Here is a 21,039-nt window from a genome sequence, read left to right on the forward strand (position 1 = left end):
CTAGTTTATTCTTTCATGCTGCCACCAGGTTTATCACTGAGCCTTTGTGTCTTTGTGACTCTACTATTCCCACAAGTCATTTTCATATTTTCATATGTGTGTGTATCTGTTTGTGTGGGTGGGGAAGGGGAGGGGTTCTGGGAGTAAAGTTTCTTTCCAAGTCATTTTGTTAAAGAAATAATTGTATAGAGGTCCCTGTTGAAACATGAGTACAGCCTGTTATCTCCTCTTGGTCTGTATCTGCATCCCAAACCCATCACCCACCCAAGTCTACCTCTACTTTCTCTTCCCACTCCTTCATGCAGTTCTTTGCTTTGCTGTAATAGACAATACCCAGTCCAGGTTTCAGCTTGTGTCTTTCTTTCTTTCTTTCTTTCTTTCTTTCTTTCTTTCTTTCTTTCTTTCTTTCTTTCTTTCTCTCTTTCTTTCTCTCTTAATTTCCATCTGTTATGAATGAGTTAGCTAGTATTCATCTATTTCCTTCTACCTTATTTCATTTAACATGATTTCTTCTGGTTCCATCCAGGATGAGCAAATGATGAGAACATCATTTTTACCAAAACTTTCTGAGACACTCATTGGTCATCAGGCATCTGGATTGTTTTCAAGTTTGAGAAAACACAAATAGTGCAGCTGTGAACATAGGCATTTATGATCTTTTTGGATGAATGTTTCTGTGTCCTTTGGGTAGAACCTTAGGAGGGGGATTGGATCACATATTAGGACTGTTTCCAGTATTCTGCTAAATCTCTAAACTGTTTTCCACAGGGGTTGGACCAATTTCCCTGTGTCTTCACTAATGTCTGTTGTTCCTGTCCTTTCTAATTTGTGACATTCTCACAGGTGTGGAGTGATGGTTCATTGTTCATCTTTCCTCCCTCCTTTCCCTCCTCCTTTTAGATAGAAGTGAGACGGAGAGAAATAGGAAGGGAGAGAGAGGTAGAGTTACCTGTAGCACTGTTTCACTGCATATGAAGCTCCTCCTTGCAGGAAAGAACCAGGATCTTGAACCTCGGTCCTTGATCATAAATTTTCTGTTCTAGCAGAGAAGTCACCACATGTGCCCCAATGTTCTTTCCTTTTAAAAATCTTTCATTTGTGAAGAATCAGATGACAATGACAAGAGACATAATCTTTGTGGTCAAATATTAAGTAACCCTTTGTTTCATAGATGGAGACATGGAAACTGTCAACAAGCAGTATCATTGCTGGTTATGTATCCAGTTGACCGCAAACCCCTAACTTGTTACTATTACAGACCTTGTTACTATTTCCCTACCACTCCACAATATCTTAAAATCCATCACAATAGTTAATGGTCTTATTAACTAGTTGAAAGGTGTGAGTAAGGATAGCAGATGTGCTGGTTAAGAACAATGTGTGCTCTTTGATTTTTATCTCTGATTAGTTTTACTTTGTCATCCATGAGACAAAAAGGGAATAGAAAGAAGTTGAGCTTCCCTATGAGTCTGAATTTACCTCCTGAATGACAAGTTTATTTTCCACATTACATTTTCCAAAACAACAGGGAGAAGTAGCTCTCCACAGACTGTTTTCCTTAGCTTTGGACATTACAGTAATTTGTTTAGTTTAGAGCGCTTTTTACAGGATATCTGTTGGAAAGCCTCAGATATTTCTGAGAGAGCTTGTCATTTACCACAAACTGGTTTGGGATGCAACTTAACTGAGAAATGTGAAGACAAAACCTAAAGACAAAATTGTATGTTATAGCTATCACCTCATGACAGTTTTTACTTCCCCAAATTTCCTTCTAGTTTTTATCTGTACCACACACATTTTTATACTTGCAATCATAGTTTATGATTTAGTTTACTTTTAAGACTAACCTTCTGACTTAGATATATTATAAACAATTCCCCATGTTGTTTGAAACTTGAATACTACTTTAAAAAGATGGCATCATACTTCAAATGGCTAGCTTAAATTAGTGTTTTCAATTATTCTATTATTGGACATCAAACTATTTTCAGTATATTTTTCTGCCATGTAATGATCTGATAAAATATGTTATAAGCACATTTGTATAGTATATATGTAACATATATTGCTTATATACATATATATAAGATATATATATTATTGGTATTCTTCGTGTTGGTTTGGTCCCCTTCCCCCTACCTCTGAGAGAAATGGTTTGGCCCTTGCTAGTTTCGTGTTCCTCTTTCTCCCCGCCCCGTATGCTAAGGACGCCCAGAGTCCCAGCAGCAGCGGCAGAGGAATAATGATGAGAAGCACATGGTGTGGTGATTTGCCCGTTCATATTAAACTGCAGCTTCTCAGCCCAGCCATGTGTCCCCGAGTCTGTCTCTGTCTACCACCGCAACACTAGCCCAGCCAGATGGAGTCCCCGAATTTAACAACAATATATAATTATTATTTTTTGCCTCCAGGATTATCACTGGGGCTTGGGGCCTGCACAATGAATCCACTGCTCCTAGAGGCTATTTTTCTCATTTTTGTTGCCTTTGTTGTTGATACTGTTATTGCTGTTGTTGTTGGATAGGACAGAGAGAAATGGAAAGAGGAGGGGGAGATAGGGGGACAGAAAGATAGACACCTGCAGAAGTGCTTCACTGCTTGTGAAGTGACCCCCCCGCCCCATGCACCCGTGGGGAGCCAGGGCCTGGAACCAGGATCCTTATTCCTGGCCTTGCACTTCGTGCCGTGCCATGTGTACTTAACTTGCTGACCTGCTGAGCTACCCCCGGCCCCCTATATATAATATTTTTTACTGTTCTTTATTTAATAAGCTCCAATCAGGTCAGGGCTATACATTGTAATCTTATAATCTTATAACAAAATATTAATAGTCTAATAATAATATATGTCAAGTAGGGGGAACTACCAGAAGAACACTTTTAGATGTTACTGTTATGAACATGACAAGAAGGGAGCAAATGTCAACTAGCTTCATTTTTCATGCACTGACCCCAGAGACATATTTTATACAACTGCAGGAAGGGGGCTCTTTGAGAGATGGAATAGTGAATTATACACATAAATTCCTAATATCCACTCCATTGCCTGGATGTAATTCATTATATCTGTCAGGGGTCATATAGGTTCCTTTTTTATGTACTCCATAGCATGTTTAAAGACTGAAATTCTTGGGTAGGGGAGATAGCATAATGGCGATGCAAAAAGACTCTTTTGCCTGAGGGTCCAAGGTCTTGTGTTTAACCTCCCACCCCAAGCCATAAACCAGAGTTGAGCAGTGATCTGCCTTAAGCAAAGAAAAAAAAAAAAAAGAAAAATTGCAAATTTTTGTTTTTCCAATATAGTTTCTATTTGCTAGGGGACTGTTGATTAATTGGATTTCTGTTGTCACCCAGGTACATTTCCACATTTCCTCGGGACAGGTTTCAGTACGTATCACCCTAAATTTGATTTTCATCAGCTTTATCTTGTTAAAAGGCTTCCCTTTTGACAATAATAATTTTCACTTTTATTAGTAGGTTGGAAAACTTTATTTCTGAAGATTCATGAGTACTGTCATTTATGATTTAATTATTTTAAGTAAATAACTGGTTACATTTGACAAATATAATTTGCTATTGTGAGCATTTTTTTCTTATTAGAAAGATTATATTCCTATAAATAAAGTATCTCAAATTTAGCAGCCTGAAACAAGTCATTATTTTATTATGGTGTATGATTCATTGATTCATTAGTGGAAAGATGTAGGTCGAGGAATGGCTGGGTGACTTTTGCTGATCACACTAAATCCAGTATGGATGGACTGGTCTGGAGGGTTGAATATGGATTCACATTCATCCTGACACTTTTCAGGACATAGTTTGAAAGACCTGGGCAGAGACTGCACAGTTTTTATTTTATGACCCAACTATGTAAAACCCAGCATGTTGTTTTCTCTGTATTCTACTCTGAAATGTCATTAAAGGTAGTCAGGATTGAAGGGAGAGAATAAAGAGGAAATAGAAAATAACTGAGTTGGAAGTCACTTTTCATCTGCCAAAGATGAATAAACTTTTCTGGTTATGTTCTTCTAAAACAGAAAAAAAAAAATCAGAAATTTCTATTGAAATTTGAGCAGACTGATAAAGAGTCATCAAATAGAAATATGAGTTCATGTCAGTAAATAAAGATAATCTCTAACTTGCTAAGGTATGTACCTTTATCAAAAATTTAAATATCAGGCTTAAATAATCTTATAATGTGTGGTGACACAGTATACTGGTGACCATGGATGGAAGTCCCATCACAGTGCTGACGTCAGCCTTGGTGACAGAGTATGCAGTCATCTGTGCAGGCTCATGGTGGACTGAGTTTATCCAGTCTGTGCTGGTGTACAAAGTATTGTGGGTGGACTGAATAGACTTAAAAGGTACAGCCAGCCAGAAGTTGCTCTCTTTTTGGCTGCTGCTTTCTCTCCTGGTCAGAAGCATCTCGGCAGAGGTGAGCCAGGTATCCGCCATGGCCACTTCTCCTGAGAACTGAACACGTGTGACTCTGCTAGCCAGTAGACTTTTAGACTCCTCTATAGCCATGAGCAACTTTTACCAGAGCTGATAATTGTTTATCTTATGGGACTAAACTTTGGATAACTATACTCAGACTTTATGTACCTAGAGTACTCTTAACCCTTGATGATAAGTGCTTATTTTGCCTTTTACCTGTTTCACCCTAATAAACCTTGTATTGTTTAAACCAGTTCCCAGCTTCCCGCTGTGAATCCTTTCACACACTGCAGCAGTCCCACAAACCCTTCTTAAGTTAAATAACAACAATAATGCATGTTGTATATTTTGTCCTAGATATTTTTATTACTTTTGTAAGATGATAAAAAAGATACCATTTTTCGTTAGCAAGTATAACTAGTCATGTGAAGTTGACCAATCAGAGATATGCCAAACATTTGCCCTTTTGCCATTACTCTCCATTTCTGCCTTTCTATCATATATATATATATATATGTATATGTATATGTATATGTATATGTATATGTATATGTATATGTATATGTATATGTATATGTATATGTATATGTATATGTATATGTATTATAGACTTCTGATAGGCTTTAAATTGCCTTTCAGGTTTCTATTATTAGCAAGATTTCTGTTCATTCAATCTTGTCCATAGGAGATTTTGGCAGTAGACTAAGAAATGAAGGAGAAAAGTGACTCACTTCCTGTTTTTAGTTCCTGGGCCTCTATTCACATCAGTACAAAGCTGTGAACTCCAGCATACCCTGGCTGTCTCAGCATCCATAACACAGAATTATTGTGCTCTAGAACCAGTGCCACATCATAGATCCTATGCTTATGCCAAGTGGCACTTTCTTTGACTACAAGGCACCTATAAAATGAGCCTCTGGGCAGCCTCAATTCCAGTTGAGTGGCACCTTCTTAGCAGGTGCAGCACTAGTTACATAGAGACTGCTTGTGCTTCCAGTCTGGTGTGCAGCACACACCACCCAGAGTCCAAGTACTTATTGTTTGACTCCTCAACCATGGTGCAGTGACTGGTAGATGTGTGTGTGTGTGTGTGTGTGTGTGTGTGTGTGTGTGTGTAAGTCTATCCTCCCAAATGCAGCAACAAGCAGATTCCTGGATTTTCTTATCTTCTTCTTCTCTTTGCTTCCCTGGCCCTGGAGATAACTGCTTTCTGAACATATTGATAGCCTAGGTTAATTCACATTCTGCTTTTTGCCCTTCTCTTTTATAACTATTGTCTTCTGCTTGAAATACCTCAAATGATTTCTACTTTCTTTTCTGAACCTGGAGTGGTACTATTTTTATTGCTGTCAATTTGACGGTGTGGATAAAACATCCACTCAAGAAAAATGTTTCAGATGAATGCAGCGGGTTTGATAGAATGGTGAGCAAATCATTCAGAAGGTATTGGTACTTCAGAATTCCAATATCCTCTCTTGCTTATAAGCTTTGTGTTCATAATGCCAGATATGGTATACAAGAAAAGGCTATATTTTCACAAAGCAGAAAACAATCATTATTGGGAATAACATTCATTTATTTGTCAGTGTCAAATTTAATTTTATAATAGTAAGTGTCTCAGAACATGTCCAGAGATTATTCTGTCATTAACAGCTCACAGGAAGGCTTTCAAACGTGAAAAAGTGGGTTGCTATTAGACAAACAGCTTATAATGAAACCATTCCATTTCTCCTCATTTGATGAAATCTAGTAACTTTGCTTTTAGCTTTGTATTTTGAAGCAATGAACTAATCTCGAATTTTCATGTTTCAAAATTAGCTCTGCCAACTATAGGATTAAAAAAAGATTCTTCTTGGAAAAAAGAGATCAGCAAAGGAGGATATTTATTAGTCATGTTAAGACTTTAATTATGTATATTTGCCAATTTTTAAAATTTGTGAGGAAAATTAATTTGGGATCAGGAGATAGCTTACTCAAGCCAAGTGCACTTTATACCATGTATGAGGATCTGAGTTCAAGTTGCTGACACCGTATGGGGTCACCATGCTGGACTCCAGGGAAAGTGCCATAAACAATGTAGAGGTATTTTGTTACCCTCCCCACCCCAACACCTACCCTGTCTTCTTCTCTGTTTTTATCAAAAAGTTGAAAAGAGTTCATTAGGAGTAGTGAAATGGTGCATATATATTAGGCTCCTCAGCTGGCAAAAAAAAAAAAGAAACAGGAAAAGGAAAAAATTAGTCAACCATTTATTAATTTGTTGAACTAAATAATCTACAAATAAAACATTAATAATTAAAATATGCTTTTCAAATTTTTTGAAAGAAGAGCTAATAAAAATAAAATGTTCCAAATTAATTATTGAATGTGATGTGCCTTTTGTTAACTTTAAGAATAATCACGCAAAATTGATGTACTATGCACATATTTGAACAAATATATATAATATGGACCTGATATTTTTGCCACCTTAGGTCTGGTCTGATGACTAATAAATTTCGGTTAAGAAATTTCCTATGTTTACAGTGTTGTTTACTTTTACTTATTTTGTATACTAGACCCCCTTTTAGCATTAAGTCATTTTGTAATATTAAATATTGAATTCAGTCAAACTAAATGTACATTTATTAAAACCAGTTGGACCTTTTTTTAGGGTATCACTTTATATGACTGTCTTTGTGAATGATTGACAACAAATGCTTAAAACTGGTAACCAAATTCCATTAATAGTGGACTAGTCCAGTTTTCACTGATTAAGTTTTAGGATAAATGTCACAATTACAAGGGAAAGTCAGCTCTCTGGGTAAATTTCATTCTTTACCATACTTAAAGACTCAGTTTAAGTCTCCTGACCACCACAACAGCGATGTTTCACAAGTGGTGGAACAATACTGTAGTTTTCTCCCTCTCCTCTCTTCCTCTCTTTCAGTCTCTACCTGAAAAACAATTGAGTGAGGGGACAGGTCTCAGTAATAGTGGACTCCATCATGCTGGCAAAAAGCCCCAGCAAGATGTATAAAGGGGGAACACTACAAAAACAATAACATTCCTGTGTCCTGGCAATGGTACATCTGGTTGAGCACACGTATTACAGTTCTCAAGAACCTTGGTTCAAGCCCCTTGTCCCCACCTGCAGGGGCGAAGCTTCACGGGTGATAATGTAGAGCTTCTAGTGTCTCTCTCCTTTCCTCTTTCTCTCCCCCACACCTCCCCATTCCCTCTTAATTTCTTCTGTCTTTGTTTAATAAATTAATAGAATATAAAAAGAAAATAATAACTTTCTTTTTAAAAATTCTTTTCTTTTTCTTTTTTTCATTTATGATTGGATAAAGACAGAGAGAAATTGAGGGAAGGGGGAGATAGAGATGAAGAAAGACAAAGAGACACCTGCAGTCGATACTCGTGAAGCTTTCCCCCTGCAGGTGGGGACCTAGGGCTAGAACTCCGGTCCTTGTGCACTGTACTGTGTGTGCTTAACCAGATGTGCCACCACCTGGTCCCCCAAAATAACTTCCAAATGTATGAATCTTAATATAATTTAAGAGAGTGAAATATTGGTGGCTATCTTCACTATTCACTTAATTCTCTAATGTAGGATAAAACTGATATAGTTTTGAAGGTAGAAAGTGTTGTTAAAATTCGGAGGCTCCAGCCGGCTGGGCTAGCTTCACGGGCAGGTAACAGAGACGCGGAGACAACGGCTGGGCAAAGAAGCTGTATTTCTTTATTCAGGAACAACGATCCATAAACTAAGACAAACTAATCACCAAACAGAACTCTGCTGTCTCTTTGCGGTGGCACAAGCACTCTCTCCCACTCTGGAACTCAGGAACCCCTCTCGCAAGCACTCTCTCTAACTCTGGAACTCAGGAACTCTCGAACTCTGCAACTCTTCAACTCTCGAACTCTGAAACTCTTCCACTGTGGAACTCTCTCTTACTCTGTAACTCTCAAAAATCTGGAACTCAGGAACCCAGGAACTCTGCAACTCTGGCACTCTTGAGCTCAGGAACTCTCTCTCTGGATTCCTTGGGGCGGGGCCAAGCGGGCCCACAAAATTAACTGGACTGATCCAATTCTCTTGGCGGGGGAGGGCTAGAACAAACCAATGTAAAGCATACGACAAGAAAGAAGTCAGTTTTATATACTTTCCCAGATCTCTTTGTTTCTCTTTCTGTATCAATCCCTATTGCTTTGATGGTTTGCCTATCTGATCATTTGTTTGCCTTCCTAATTCCCTATCAATTTGACCTAGAACTAATAGATAGTGGCATTCTAATATGTTGTTTATTTTTTATTATATTATTGATAGGACAGAGAGAAATAGAGGGGTAGGGGGAGAGAGAGAGGAAAAATAGACATGATACATTGCTCATGAAGCTTCTTCCTTGTCTTTTTTTTTTGCCTCCAGGATTATTTCTGGGGCTCAGTGCCTGCACTATGAATCTAAAAATAGCTCCTGGAAGCTATTTTTCCCCTTTGTTGCCCTTCTTGTTTATCATCCTTCTTCTTGTTGTTGTTGCTGTCATTGTTGTTGGACAGAACAGAGAGAAATCGAGAGACGAGGTGAAAACAGAGAAAGGGAGAGAAAGACACCTGCAGACCTACTTCATCGCTTGTGAAGCAACTTCCCTGCAGGTTAGGAGCCCGGGGCTCAAACTGGGATCCTTATCCCAGTCTTTGTGCTATGCACCATTTGCACTTAACCCGCTGTACTACCATCCTACCTGCAAGACCAAATAATTTTCAGTGCTTTGCATAAATCAGATATTTTTCAAATGCTTACCACTCATCAACTCATTTCATCTTTGCACTGAACTTGTTTACATGATGTCATTTATTTATTTATTTATTTATTTATTATTGGATAGAGACAGAAATCAAGAGAGAGAAAGAAATGGAGTGACATGAGGGTATGAAAGGTCATCTGGAGTACTGCTTCACCACTCAGGAACGTGAAGCAACCCCCCTACAGGTGAGGAGGAGGGGGCTGGAACAGGATGCCTACTTTGGTTGGTCCTTGTGTTTCACGCCATGTGTGCTTAATCCACTGCACCCTTGTCCTTTTTTTTTTATTAGTCTTCCTTGACATTTAACAATGTACTTTGCATTTATTCCAAGAAAGTTGCTTATATGTGTGTGATATCTACAAATCACTTAGAAGTTAACAGATATCTTTTTGTATGTTGTACAAACACTTGATCTCTTAATTCAGCACATATACTTCTCATTGTTTAAGAGAAACCATTAAATACTAAATATACAATATTTTTTGAGCATCTACTCTGTGCTGAAGACAGTTCCAGGTTTGGAGGATATAAAATTACCAGCTTAGACAAATTTTTGTTTGTATATCTCTTAAGGTTTAGTGAGTAGAAAATAGGACATAATATAATGGTTGAATCACATTTATTGCATACTGGATGTTATAAGGAGATATGCCAGGAAATAAGGAAATTAATAAGAAGTATATGCTATTGATTGTATATAAAAAGACCATGGAAAGCCTCACTAATATTAGGGTGATATATCAGTAAATGTGTGGAATTGCTGGACCATAAGATATTTCCATTTGTATTTGTTTAAGGAGTCTCCATACTGTTCCCCATAATGGTTGTACCAGCAGTTAAGGGCATAGGGCACAAAGCACTTGGACCAATGTAGGGATCAGAGTTAGAGCCCCTGGCTCCCTATCTCCAGGGGTTAGGTGAAGCAGGTCTGCAGGTGTCTGTCTCTCCTCCTCTCTGTCTTCCCCTCTCCTTCTCAATTTCTCTCTGTCCTATTCAAAGACAGCAATAAAGGCAACAAAAGGGAAAAAAATAGCTTCCAGGAGCAGTGAATTCATAGTGCAGGCACTGAGCCCCAGCAATAACACTGGAGGCAAAAAAAAAAAAAAAAAAAGGTACAATTCTACATGATTCCCACTACCAGACTTCCGTATCCCCTCCCCTCCCTTGAAAGGTTTACTATTCTTTATCTTTCTGGCAGCATGGACTCAGGGTCATTATGGGGTGCAGAATGTGGAAGATCTGGCTTGTGTAATTGCTTCTCCACTGCACATGGGTGTCGACATACTCCCAACCTGTCTCTGTCTTTCCCTAGTGGGGTGGGGCCCTGGAGAGGTGGGGTTCCAGGACACACTGGTGAGGTCATCTGCCCAGAGAAGTGAAGTTGGCATCTAGAACTTGGTGGCAGAAAAAGCTTTAAGATATAAAGAAGAAGAAATTGTTTAGTAACCAGGAACCTAAAGGCAAGAATAGAGCAGATGAGATTTGGGGTTTCCTTTTTGGAGAAAGCTAGTAGGTCTATTTTAGGTGCATTCCAAGGGGCCCATGATTTTCCTAATTTTTGCCAGAGCCTGACAGCTAACATGCACATGGCCCAAAGGTCCACGGGACTTCACCATTCCTGACTGATGTTTTCATGTGTAATACGGAAGGAAGAAAGAAAGAGAAAGAAAGAAAGAAAGAAAGGAAGGAAGGAAGGAAGAAATTTAGATAGAAAGAAAGAAAGAAAGAAAGAAGGAAAGAAAGAAAGAAAGAAAGAAAGAAAGAAAGAAAGAAAGAAAGAAAGAAAGAAAGAGAAAGAGAGGCAATACAGCACTGAAGTTTCCTCTATTGCAGTAGGAGCTGGCTGGAACCTAGATTACATGTGTGACAAAGAAGGCACACTCTCCTGGTGACCCAATCCTAGAGGTTCTTACTACCTGGAAAAATACTAATCAGAGAAATGTTATTTTATATATATACACACACACATATAAGTATTTACATTGTAAACTAGCAAATGTCATTTGAGGGGTGTGATGGTGATGCACCTGGCTGAGCACACGTTACAGTGGTCAAGGACTTGGGTTCAAGCCTCTGGTTCCCACCTGCAGGAGGAAAGCTTTGTGAATGGTGAAACAGTGCTGCAGGTGTCCCTCTTTCTCTCTCCCTCTCTATAAGCCCCTCCCTTCTTGATTTCTGACTGAGTCTATCCAATAAAAAAGTTAATAAAAAATTTGTAAAAAGAAAATAAAATGTCATTTGGGGAGTAGGGGATGGGCAGTGGTGCACCTGTTAGCATGCATAAAGGCCTGGGTTCTTTCTAGCTTGTGGTCCCCATCGATAGAGGGAATGCTTCATAAATGGTGAAGCAGTGCTGCAAGTCTTTCTCTCTACCCCTTTCTCTCCCCCCTCTCTTAATATCTCTCTATCTCTATCCAATAAATAATGAAATAAAATATTAAAAACAGAAAATGTCAATTGGAGCATAAGAAAACTTTTTTGATAAGATTTAGACAGACAGTAATAATGCTAAATGCAGATATTTTTGTAGATTTTAATAATACATTAATTGCAGAAGTGTCTCTATCTGTAGTTTATAGTTCTAAAGTAGAGAAAACACTAAAGCCAGCAAAGTATATTCCTGATGAGAGTATTTATCCCTAAATCAGAAGTGTGTGTGTGTGTGTGTGTGTGTGTGTGTGTGTGTGTGTGTGTGTGTGTGTGTGTGTTTATGTTTGAGCACTGCTTAGTTCTGGCTTATGATGGTGTGGAGCATTGAACCCGGTTCTCTGTGTGTGTGTGTGTTTGAGCACTGATCAAGTCTGGCTTATGATGGTGTGGGGAATTGTACCTGCTCCTGTCATGTGTGTGCGTGTGTGTGTGTGTGTGTGTGTGTGTGTGTGTGTGTGTGTGTGTGTGTGTATGTTTGAGCACTGCTCAGTTCTGACTTATGATGGTGTGGGGAATTGAACCTGGTCTTGTATTATTTCTTAATGATTGTGATATACCATGTCCCAATATTCTAATAAACTGAAAGTGTCACCTTGTAGGAATGAGTATCTTCCATGAATAGAATAATAGAACTATTAATAGGGCTAGCAAGATAACTTATTTGGATAATCCACTTGCTTTGTTGTGCATATTACCCAGGTTTGAGCCAGGCCCAGCCACACTAAAAAAAAAAAACAAAAAACTTGTGTTGTGGTCTCTCTCTCTCTCTCTCTCTCCTATTGGAAAAGTCTCCTTGGAGCAGTGAAGCCCATGTTGATGAGAGAGAGAGATAGAGATGGAAGAAGTAAATTTTAAGTAACTTTCCTGAGTTTCTTTTTTTTTCTTTTTTATTTAAGAAAGGATTAATTAACAAAACCATAGGGTAGGAGGGGTACAATTCCACACAATTCCCACCACACAATCTCCATATCCCACTCCCTCCCCTGATAGCTTTCCCATTCTCTATCCCTCCGGGAGCATGGACCCAGGGTCATTGTGGGTTGCAGAAGGTGGAAGGTCTGGCTTCTGTAATTGCTTCCCCGCTGAACATGGGCGTTGACTGGTCGGTCCATACTCCCAGTCTTCGTCTCTCTTTCCCCAGTAGGGTGGGTCCTGAGGAAGTGGAACTCCAGGACACGTTGGTGGGGTCTTCAATCCAGGGAAGCCTGGCCGGCATCCTGATGACATCTGGAACCTGGTTACTGAAAAGAGAGCCAAACAAGTTGTTGAGCAATCATGGACCCAAAGCTTGGAATAGTGGAGAGGAAGTGTTAGGGGGATACTCACTGCAAACTCTTTCAGGTATATATTTTGCAGTAGTTTACGGATACGTGTGAACATATGCTCTCTCTCACAGAAACTGGTGTATATCTAGGTTTTGGGACTTTGTTAGAAAGTGAACCACCTGAGATGGAATTAGAGTATACTATAAAAGGAAAGGTCTCACCCGAGTAATGAAGCTGAAGGCTTGTCATTCCACACGTGTAGTCTCTGGACACAGTCTGAAGTGAAGCATGTTGAGGTGGCAATCTTTGTGTTGGTTAGGTTGTGATCGGCAGATGACATGTTATTTGATATGGATTGGGAGAGGCATACGGGAAAGTGGGCCCTATCCAAGGGTTCCAGGACTGGGGGAAGTAGAGGCTCTATAGTGGAGATGTGAGGTTCCTGCTGTCTTAGGGTTCAAAAAGACAATCGATAGTTAATGTTATCATCACATTATTTGGTAATTGGGTTAACTTTGAAAAGTCCTTTTTTTTAGGGTTTGCTGTACAGTACCCAGTATCTTGTATATAGCTGTGCTATTGGTTGCTTCTGATCTACTTGGTCTAGGCTTTTGAGAGAGTCTGCATATCAATTACACTTCATATATTGAGAAAAGATTCAGTTTGTGTTTTGAAAAACTTCGAGACATACAATTAATTTCCTCCCTCTCATATTAATTAACTAGTGATATATATGACTACATTTTACTAGGAGTGTACATAAACACCATTCCCACCACCAAAAGACTGACCCATCCCTCCCACCCACTCCCACCCCCCACTGGCCCAGGAAGCTGCATGTCTACCCCTCACCACTGGGTTTTTACTTTGGTGCCCTACTTACAGTTTGGTCAGGTCCTGCTTTTAGTTTCCCTTTCAGATCTTCTTAATCAACTTCTGTTGATGAGTGGAATCATCCCATACTCATCTTTATCTTTCTGACTTAGTTCACTTAACATAATTCCTTCTAGCTCTGTCCAAGATGGGTCAGAGAAGGTGGGTTCATTGTTTTTGATAGCTGCATAGTATTCCATTGTGTATATATACCACAGCTTTCTCAGCCACTCATCTGTTGTTGGGCACCTGGGTTGCTTCCAGGTTTTAGCTATTATGAATTGTGCTGCTATGAACATAGGAGTACACACCTCTTTTTGGTTGGGTGTTATGGAGTCCTTGGGGTATAAGCCCAGGAGAGGAATTACTGGATCATATGGAAGGTCCATGTCTAGCCTTGTGAGAGTTTTCCAGACTGCTCTCCACAGAGGCTGTACCAATTTACATTCCCACCAGCAATGTAAAAGGGTTCCTCTGTCCCCACATCCTCTCCAGCATTTGTTGCTGCTGTCCTTTTTGATGTATGCCATTCTTACAGGAGTGAGGTGGTATCTTAGTGTTGTCTTAATTTGCATTTCTCTGACAAAATGGGAAAAATAGCCTCCAGGAGCAGTGGATTCATAGTGTAGGGCACCGAGCCCCAGCAATAACCCTAGAGACAAAGTAAATAAACAAATAAAATTATAAAACATATACAAAAACTAAATGCACATATCACAGATAAAGAAATTGAAATCGTTATTAAGAACCTCCCCAACAACCAAAGACTTGGACCAGATGGCTTCACAAATGAATTCTACAAAACTTTCAGGAAACAGTTAGTACCCATACTTCTTAAGCTTTTCCATAAGATTGAAGAAACAGGGGAGTTGGGCAGTAGCACAGTGGGTTAAGCACAGGTGGTGCTAAGTACAAGGACCAGTGCAAGGATCCTGGTTCAAGCCCCCGGCTCCCTACCTGCAGGGGAATCGCTTCACAAGCGGTGAAACAGGACTGCAGGTGTCTATCTTTCTCTCCCCTTCTTTGTCTTCCCCTCCTCTCTCCATTTCTCTCTGTCCTGTCCAACAACAATGAGATCAACAACAACTACAACAATAAAACAACAAGGGCAACAAAAGGGAATAAATAAATATTTTTAAAAAAATTGAAGAAACAGTAATACTCCCTTCTACCTTCTATGAAGCCAACATCACCCTGATACCAAAAGCTGACAGGGACAGAACAAAAAAGGAAAACTACAGACCAATATCTCTGATGAACATAGATGTCTAAATATTAAACAAGATCTTGGCCAACCGGATACAGCAACATATCAAAAAGATTGTTCATCATGACCAAGTGAGATTCATCCCAGGAATGCAAGGATGTCAACTATTTCCACTGTTATCAACATAGTTCTGAAGGTCCTCACCAGTGAAATCAGACAAGAAAAATATATCAAAGGCAAACACATTAGAAAAGAGGAAAACAAACTATCCCTATTTGCTGATGACATGATATTATACCTAGAGAACCTCCCCAAAACCCCATAAAAAATCTACAGGAAATAATAGATTCAGTAGAGTTGCAGGATACAAAACCAATACATATAAATCCGTGGCATTTACAAACAAGGAGTCAGAGGAAAGGGAAATAAAAGACACAATCCCATTTATAATTGAGACCAAAGAGATAAAATACCTTGGAGTGAGTCTCACAAAGGAGGTGAAGTACTATTATAAGGAAAACTGTAGTACATTGCTAAAAGAAATAGAGGACACACAGAATGGAAGGACATTCCTTGTTCCTGTATTAGAAGAATAAAATTATTAAAATGGCTATTCTATCAAAAGCAATCTACATTTTCAATGCAATCCCTATCAAAATTCCAATGGATTTTTAAAAATAAACTGAGCAGCTTATCCAAAACTTTGTATTTCCATAGAGAAAAAAGGAAAACTGTGGAGTTGCCATGCTCCCCAATGTCAGTTTATACTACAAAGCAATAGTAATCAAAGTAGTGTGGTACTGAAATAAAAATGGACACTTGGCTCAATGTAGCAGAATCAAAAGCCTAGAAATGAGCCCACATATATACAGCCACTTAATATAAGACAAAGGGGCCAAAACCATTCAAGAGGGATAAAGAAGTTCTCTTCAACAAATGGTGAAAGGAAATTGGACAGCTAATTGTAGAAAAGTGAAACTAGACCACCACCTGACACCATAAACCAAGTTTAAATCAAAATGGTTAAATTAAAGATCTAGATATTAGACCAGAAACTCTAAAATTTATAGAAAATGTTAGTGAGTGCTCGCTTTGGCAGCATATTAAAATTGGAATGATACAGAGATTAGCATGGCCCCTGCACAAGGATGACATGAAAATTCGTGAAGGGTTTCATACTCTGCCCCACTAGGGAAAGAGAGAGACAGACTGGGAGTATGGATCGACTTGTCAACACCCACGATCAGTGGGGAAGCAATTACAGAAGCCAGACCTTCCACTTTCTGCACCCCATAATGACCTGGATCCATACTCCCAGAGAGTTAGGGAATAGTAAAGCTATCAGGGGAGGAGATGGGATATGGAGTTCTGGTGGTGGGAATTGTATCACTCTTATCCTATGGTTTTGTCAGTATCTCCATTTTATAAATAAAAATTAATAATAATAAGAAGAAGAAGAAGAAGAAGAAGAAAAAGGAAAATGTTGGTGAAACATTTTAGGATCTTAACATCAAAGATGTATTTGAAAAAAAAAAAAGCTGTATTTGGAGAATCAACCCCTTAGGCATGGGTAATGAAAAAAAAAAGGCATAATAAATGGGATTACTTGAAACTAAAGAGCTTCTACAAATCAAAAGCAAACTATAAATGGATGACCATGCATCCAAGTAAATGGGAGAAGATATTTGCACATCACACATGAAACTAGTGACTGATGTCAAACATCTATATAGAATTGATACAGATCTACAATAGTAGCACAAATAACTCAATAAAAAAGTCTGCAAAAGATCTAAATGGACAGTTTTCTAAAGAGATACACATGTCTCACAGGCACATAAAGAAATGATCCACTTCATTTATCATTAGAGAAATGCAAACTAAACTATAATGAGGTGCCATCTTATACCTGAAAGAATGGGTTACATTAACAAACCAGGAAATGACAGATGTTGGAGAGGTGGAGAAAAGGAAATTTTTATTACATTTCTGGTGGGAATGTAAATTGATATAGCCACTTTGGAAGACTGTATGGAAAATCCTAAGACAAAAGTGGAAATAGCTTATGATCCAGCAATACCACTCTTTGGTATTTATCTGCTGGACACTCAAACACTACTTACAAGAGACATACGCACACCTATGTTCATAGCTGCATTATTCACAATAGCCAAACAGTGGAAAAAACCTAAATGCTCATCAGCTGATGACTGCATAAAGAAGTTATGGGCTATATATTTCATGGAACACTAGTCTGCAATCAAGAAAAGATGATACTGTGTCCTTTGGGATAAAATGGGTGGAACTGAGGGTGATTATGCTTAGGTGAAATAAGTAAAGAGATGAAAGACAATTACCAGATGGTTTCACTCATATATGGAATCTATATATTTGATTCACAACTGTAAGACATGTGGGAACTATGGTGGTTATCTTTGGGAGGTTGGATAGTGAGAATACAGAACTTTGGTGGTGAAACTATACATTATAATCTTATAATTTTGTAGTAAACTATTAATAACAAAGAAATTATTTAAAAATTGCTAATTCTGGACAAAGTCCTGTGATGTAGGCATGATTGTGTGTTTGTGTGTGTGTGTGTATGTGTGTGTGCATATGTGTGTGTGTGTGTGTGTGTGTATAAAATTATTAGGACATACCAGGAGTTTATGTTAGGGACAGTGAGAAGAAAGGGAGAATAGAGAGAAATATATTGAGCTAGTGAAAAATTTAGAATAATAATTTTCAGAATGTACTGCTTAACATACGCCTCCCTCCCACCCCAACCACATCATTTAACTACTTTATTAGAAACAAGTTCCTGGTCACAACTCTAGACCTCCAGAAATACTGGGATGGAGTCAGTAAGATGTGCTTAACCAAACCTGGTGATTCCTGTGCCACTGAGATTAGGAATCACTATTTTATTCATGATGGTGAAGAGGGACTTAATGTTGACAGTGGGAGTGGGATGCAGACATCTATCACTAGGAGGTATCAGACTTTCAGTGTGTCAATAGCTGTATATATAAATCATTATTTCCCCCACAAATTATTTTTAAAAGTCTGCCTTGAAATAGAACGAAGATCTTACTAGTGTTATTGAAGAAGAGGACTATTTCACAAAGAATTACAACTGATGGTCACTTTATGCTCATGTTTCAGAGATGTTCTGATCATCCTGAATCATAGTTGCCTTAGGCATCAACCATTTTGGCTCTCTTGTGGTTGAGGACCTCTGTCTTTCATTAAGTTATTTTTTACATCAAGGGTTGTTTGCTTCAAAGGAATCCTGAGTATAAATAGTTTCTTTCTAGTCTTCTTTCTGTCAATAAGCTAAAAAATGTAGGTAACTTTTCATCTAAATTACTTTTCCATTCATTGCACTTTATCTTTCTTGAAAATATGTCTTAAACATTTTAGATTTTAATTTGATTTTGGTAGTTAATTTTTCTCAAAATGTAAACTTATTCTATACCAAAGTTGGCTACCTATGATATGCTAAGAACTTTTAGCTTTGGACATTCTATTTGGTATAATCAACCACAGAAGTCTGAAGATCTGCCAGGAAACTTGAGGTTTTAGTACAAATTGCTTATTGCATAATTTGGGTTTTCACCCAATATTTCAAAGCAATTTCACATATCAGAGGAAAAAAAAACTTTTTACATCATCTGATTATTTGAAGTGTGCTACCTGATAAGTTAATTTTTTGTTTTGTTTTGTTTTTATTTAAGAAAGGTAAGAGGGGTACAGTTCCACACAATTCCCACCGCCCGATCTCCATATCCCATCCCCTCCCCTGATAGCTTTCCCATTCTCTATCCCTCTGGGAGTATGGACCCAGGGTCGTTGTGGGTTGCAGAAGGTGGAAGGTCTGGCTTCTGTAATTGCTTCCCCTCTTAACATGGGCGTTGACTGGTCTATCCATACTCCCAATCTGCCTCTCTCTTTCCCTAGTAGGGTGGGTCTCTGGGGAAGCAGAGCTCCAGGACATATTGATGGGGTCTTCTGTTCAGGGAAGTCTGGTCGGCATCGTGCTGGCATCTGAAACCTGGTGGCTGAAAAGAGAGTTAACATACAAAGCCAAACAAATAGTTGAACAACCATGGACCTAAAGACTGGAATAGTGCAGATGAAGTGTTGGGGGGTATTCCCTGCAGGCTCTTGTGTACTTCTGCTTTCAGGTATATATTTTTCCCTAGTTTATGGGCACGTGTGAACATATGCTCTATCTCAGAGGACCTGGACTATATCTAGGTTTGGGGACTTTATTAGGGAGTGGAACACCTGGAATGGAATTAGAGAATACTATGGAAGGAAAGGTCTCACCAGAGTGATGAAGTTGAAGGGTTGTCATTCCACACCTGAAGTCTCTGGACACAGTCTGAAGTGAAGCATGCTGGGGTGGCACTCATTGCATTGATTGGGTTGCAATCGCAGATGCAATATTATTTTATTTGAATTGAGAGAAGCATGCAGGAAAGTGGGCCCCACCCTAAAGTTTCAGGACTGGGAGAAATATTGGCTCTATGGTGGAAATGTGAGGATCCTGCTGTCTTAGGGTTCAAGAAGACAATGGATAGTTATTGTTATCATCATGTTATTTGGTGATTGGGTTAACTTTGAAAAGTCCTTTGTTAAGGTTTGGGGTATAACATCTTTATCTTTCTGTCTTAGCTGACTTAACATAATTCCTTCTAGCTCTGTCCAAGATGGGTCACAGAAGGTGAGTTCATTGTTCTTAATAGCTGCATAGTATTCCATTGTGTATATGTACCACAGCTTTCTCAGCCACTCATCTGTTGTTGGGCACCTGGGTTCCTTCCAGGTTTTAGCTATTATGAATTGTGCTGCTATGAACATAGATGTACACATATCTTTTTGGATGGACATTATGGAATCCTTGGGGTATATCCCCAGGAGAGGAATTACTGGGTCATATGGAAGGTCCATGTCTTGCCTTGTGAGAGTTCTCCAGACTGCTCTCCACAGAGGCTGGACCAATTTACATTCCCACCAGCAGTGCAGAAGGGTTCCTCTGTCCCCATAGCCTCTCCAACATTTGTTGCTGCTGTCTTTTTTGACGTATGCCATTCTTACAGGAGTGAGGTGGTATCTCAATGTTATGTTTATTTTCATTTCTCTGACAATCAGCGACCTGGAGCAGTTTTTCTTATGTTTGTTAGCCTTTTGGATCTCCTCTGAAGTGAATGTCTTGTTCATATCCTCTGCCCATTTTTGGATGGGATCATTTGCTGTTTTGTTGCTAAGTTTGCTGAGCTCTTTGTATATTTTGGTGATTAGTCTCTTGTCTGATGTATGATAAGTTAATTTTTATTTTTATTTACTCACTGAATTTGGAAAACCTGTTTTCCCTTTCCTTTTTTCTCTTTTGCTCATTTCTGTTATTTTAATTTGCTCTTTTTCTCTTTTATATGAGAATATATTTTAATTTCTTTAAAAATTAAGCTTCTTAGAAATATGTCAAGTTGGGGAAATGGCATAATGGTTACACACAAAGATATTCAAGCCTGAAGCACCAAAAGTCCCAAGTTCAATACTCAACACCAACATAAGTCAGAGCTAAACAGTACTGTTGGAAATTAACTTAAGAAGAGGTTTGGAGGTTGTGACTGCTGCTTGGGGCACATAAAAGGAATCACAGCAGGAGTTGGGAACTTATTTAAACAATAAATGGGTTAGTAGGCTGAAACAGGTAAAAGGCAAATAAAGCACTTATCATCAAGGGTTAAGAGTATGCTAGGTCCATAAAGTCTAAGCATAGTTACCAAAAGTTTAGTCCCATAGATAAATAATTATAAGCTCTGGTAAAGGTTGCTCATGGCTGTAGAGGGGTCTAAAAGTTTACAGGCTAGCAGAGTCACATGTGTTCAGTTCCCAGAAGTAGCCATGGTGCTCCCGACCAGAAGAAGCTTCTGACTAGGAGAAGAAGCAGCAGCCAAAGAGCCCCACGTGCTCAAAGTCCCTTGCTTTTATACATTCCCTTCTCTCAAGCACCTCCTCAGGGTGAC

At 38.8% G+C, this 21,039-nt stretch overlaps 1 protein-coding gene and 1 pseudogene across 1 annotated transcript in view; both read left to right on the forward strand.

Annotated features, from left to right (window-relative positions):
* MACC1 (MET transcriptional regulator MACC1) overlaps nt 1-21,039 on the forward strand; it is a 74,831-nt gene that overhangs the window by 15,960 nt on the left and 37,832 nt on the right. The gene's annotated exons all lie outside the window — the stretch shown is intronic.
* LOC132540034 (U6 spliceosomal RNA) lies at nt 16,090-16,187 on the forward strand (annotated as a pseudogene).

Source organism: Erinaceus europaeus, chromosome 8, assembly GCF_950295315.1.
Source record: "Erinaceus europaeus chromosome 8, mEriEur2.1, whole genome shotgun sequence".
Classification (NCBI taxonomy): domain Eukaryota; kingdom Metazoa; phylum Chordata; class Mammalia; order Eulipotyphla; family Erinaceidae; genus Erinaceus; species Erinaceus europaeus.